This window comes from Sus scrofa, chromosome 2 (assembly GCF_054392235.1).
Source record: "Sus scrofa isolate SSC_HxYL_T2T_F1_AM1 chromosome 2, Sscrofa_HxYL_maternal_Yorkshire_Landrace_v2.0, whole genome shotgun sequence".
Lineage (NCBI taxonomy): Eukaryota > Metazoa > Chordata > Mammalia > Artiodactyla > Suidae > Sus > Sus scrofa.
The window spans coordinates 88,313,758-88,317,316 of record NC_139384.1 but is presented as its reverse complement, the minus strand read 5'-3'; positions in this window follow the sequence as shown (position 1 = coordinate 88,317,316).

The window sequence follows — 3,559 nt, the reverse complement described above, 5'->3', positions numbered from 1 at the left end:
GGTTGAGTTGGAGCTGCTGCAGGGCTGGGGCTTATGTCACAGCAATAGCAACACTGGTTCTGAGCTCATTTGCAACCCATGCCACAGCTCATAGAAACGCAGGATTCTTAACCCACTGAGCAGGGCCAGGGATCGAACCTGCATCCTCACGGAGACAGTGTTGGGTCCTTAACCCAGTGAGGCACAACGGGAACTCCAACTTGCCAGGGCGCTTGCCTCCAATAGCAAAATGTCCTTCACTCCTATTTAAGAAACTTCGTCCTTCCTGAAAGGACATGGCTCTTGGCCTTGACTTCTTGGGCCCTGATGAGGAGCATCTATTTTTCTCCCACAGTAGAAGATCCCAAAAATGAGGCTTGGCTGAGGGTCTAGGCAGAGAGTGCGAACCAGCGCCCAGAGTCCCCTGCGCACCTTAAAAGGATGAGACATGTTTTCCTGTGTGTCTGAAAAGGGCCCTGGTACCAGGCCTCAATAGACAGCCTGGCCTCATGGTGCAGCAAAGCCCCAGAAGATGCCGGCTTATTAAAATAGAAGCTTTGGAGTTCCCGAGGTGGTGCAGTGGTAAAAACCTCTCCTAGTATCTATGAGGATGCATGTTTGATCCCTGGCCTCAATCAGTGCGTTAAGGATCCAGCATTGCCATGAGCTATGGTGTGGGTTGAAGATGTGACTCAGATCTGGCGTTGCTGTGGCTGTGGTGTAGGCAGGCAGCCGTAGCTCTGATTCAACCCCTAGCCTGGGGACTTCCATATGCTACAGGTGAAGACCTCAAAAGACAAAAACAATAATAATGATAAAATAAAATAAGAAAATAGAAGCTAACTTCTTCCCACAGATGTCTGGAAGTATGCAGTCCCTCCCCAACTGAGAGGGAAGGGGGAGGAGAGGCTGTGCCCCTCCCTCCTCATGGTACACTCCTACTTTTCTGTGTGGAAGGGCACGTCTCCTAAGTGTAGAGCTTGATGAACTCCCACGACAGGCCACGCCCAGGGAATGAAACTGTCCTGGGCTCTTGGCTTCCTTAATCAACAGAAATTGATAAGAGGCCAGACAGGAGAATTCTGTCAAGGCTTTGCTGGGACCCCTGCTGCAGCCAGGGGCAGTGAAAACCAGTAAGGGGTTCCCTTCCTTGCTCGCTTCTCAAGGCTGGGGGTGAGCTGGTTCCTCGTATGGGGTGAGGGTAGGATGGGTCCAGGAGTCCAGGCAGAGGGGTGATTTAGGTGGTCTGCCCACTCCTGTTGGTGTTGTGTGCAGGGGGTGTGCATAGTACCTGCTTTTGCTTTGACACCCGATGCCCTGCTTTTGCTCCAGGCTCTTCAGAAGTGGTGGATGGATGGAGTTCCCGTCGTGGCGCAGTGGTTATCGAATCCGACTAGGAACCATGAGGTTGCGGGTTCGGTCCCTGTCCTTGCTCAGTGGGTTGACGATCCGGCGTTGCCGTGAGCTGTGGTGTAGGTTGCAGACGCGGCTCAGATGCCACATTGCTGTGGCTCTGGTGTAGGCCGGTGGCTACAGCTCCGATTCAACCCCTAGCCTGGGAACCTCCATATGCTGCGGGAGCGGCCCAAGAAATAGCAACAACAACAACAAAAAAGACAAAAGACAAAAAAAAAAAAAAAAAAAAAGAAGTGGTGGATGGTTTTTTAGTATTTTGGGTTTTTTGGTTTTTTTTTTTTTTTTTTTTTTTTTTTTTTTTTTTTTTTTTGTCTTTTGTCTTTTTGTTGTTGTTGTTGCTATCTCTTGGGCCGCTTCCGTGGCATATGGAGGTTCCCAGGCTAGGGGTTGAATCGGAGCTGTAGCCACCGGCCTACGCCAGAGCCACAGCAACGCGGGATCCGAGCCGCATCTGCAACCTACACCACAGCTCACGGCAACGCCGGATCGTTAACCCACTGAGCAAGGGCAGGGACCGAACCCGCGACCTCATGGTTCCTAGTCGGATTCGATAACCACTGCGCCACGACGGGAACTCCTCCTGGTTTTTTTTTTTTTTAATATTATCCATAATTTGCCCCAACTGTGCATGCACACAGTTATTTTTAGTCCCTTATAGTTTCTTTGTATTTTGTTGCTCAAGGAGATGTCTGTCCAGCTACAAGCATTGCAGCCACTGCAGCAAAGGATCCCAGGTCCCAGGTGCCAGCCTGTCTCAGTAAGAGCCCCCAGGACCCCTGCAGACCCTTCCCACCTCCTCCCTCTTTCCTACTCCGATCCCCTCCGTCCAGCAGTACAGAATAAGATTGAGTGTGAACTTTATATACATGGAATTTATGTTCTTCTCTGTCTGACTTCTTTAGCTCAGAACTATGCCTGTGAGATTCATCCAGGTTCATTCTCCACTGTGCACATATGGACAGGCGCTTGTCCATTCCACTGTGGATGGAGATTAGATCTATGTTGGACAGAGATTTGGGTTGGTTCCAGGGCTTGGACTCCCTCTAAAGGCTCAGCCATCCTTGCTCCCATCCCACTCTTGGAACATAGTCACGTGGCCACACCTGGTCACAAGGGCAGCTGGGAAATGTAGTCCTTTCCCTTGAGACACACACCCAGGTGGGCCTAAGTAATGAGGCGACCTGTTTTCTCCTCCAAAAAGAGGCTCTTGGACTCCTCCCTGCAAAGCCTCCTCAAAGCCTCCTGGCTCTGCTGCTCTGTGGTCCCCTTGGCTCTGCTTCCTTTTGCAGTATATCTGTCCTCAGATGGGCACCAATATGGCTGCAGCTGCTCCAGACATCTCATCATGAAGCTTCAATGGCCATAGGCAGAAAGGGACCGTTTTCCTGAGCCTCACTCTTATGAGCAAGAAAATTTTCTGTGGTCAGCAGAAAAATAGCACTCCCCCCCCTCCTGCCCAAATATCCATATCCAAATCCCCAGAGCATGAGAATATATCATGTTGCATGACAGGGGGAAATGGAGGTTGCTGATAGAATTAAACTTCTAGTCAGCTGGCTTCGAGATGGGGAAATTACCCTGGATCACCTGGGTGGGGTCAGTGTCATCACAAGGGCCCTTATAAGTGGAGGCAGGAAGCAGAAGAGAGAAAACCGAAGAGAGGGCAGCAGGAAGGATCAGTCCCCATTGCTGAGGGTTCATGAACTGAGGAATGTGGAAGCTCTAGAACTCCCCCAATCCCTCACATCTCATTGGCCAGAAGAGGCTACATGTCCACACACAAGCCAACCCCAGCAAAGGGGTGGGACACCAATGAGGATTCAAGCCAGCACCCAGGCACTGTGGGGAGTAGATGCCCAAACAGCAGCCAGGCTCAAGGGAGGGAGAGGCAGGCGGGGTCTGCGCCAGGAGCAGGAAGGGCTGGGACATCATCGAGCATGGGGCAGTGGCGGGGGATCTGCTGGCGAAGGGCAACCTGGAGATGCCCAGCGTGGATGGACTCTAACTGAAAGCCGGATGCCCCTCACCTGACCCAACAGTGCCTGGGCTAACACCTAAACCCTATTCCTCCAGGAATTTGGGCTCTCCTTTTCCTGGGTTAAATTGTCTCCCCCAGAGAGACATGTTCAACTCCTCACACTGCCCTGAGATCTGAGAAGACCAA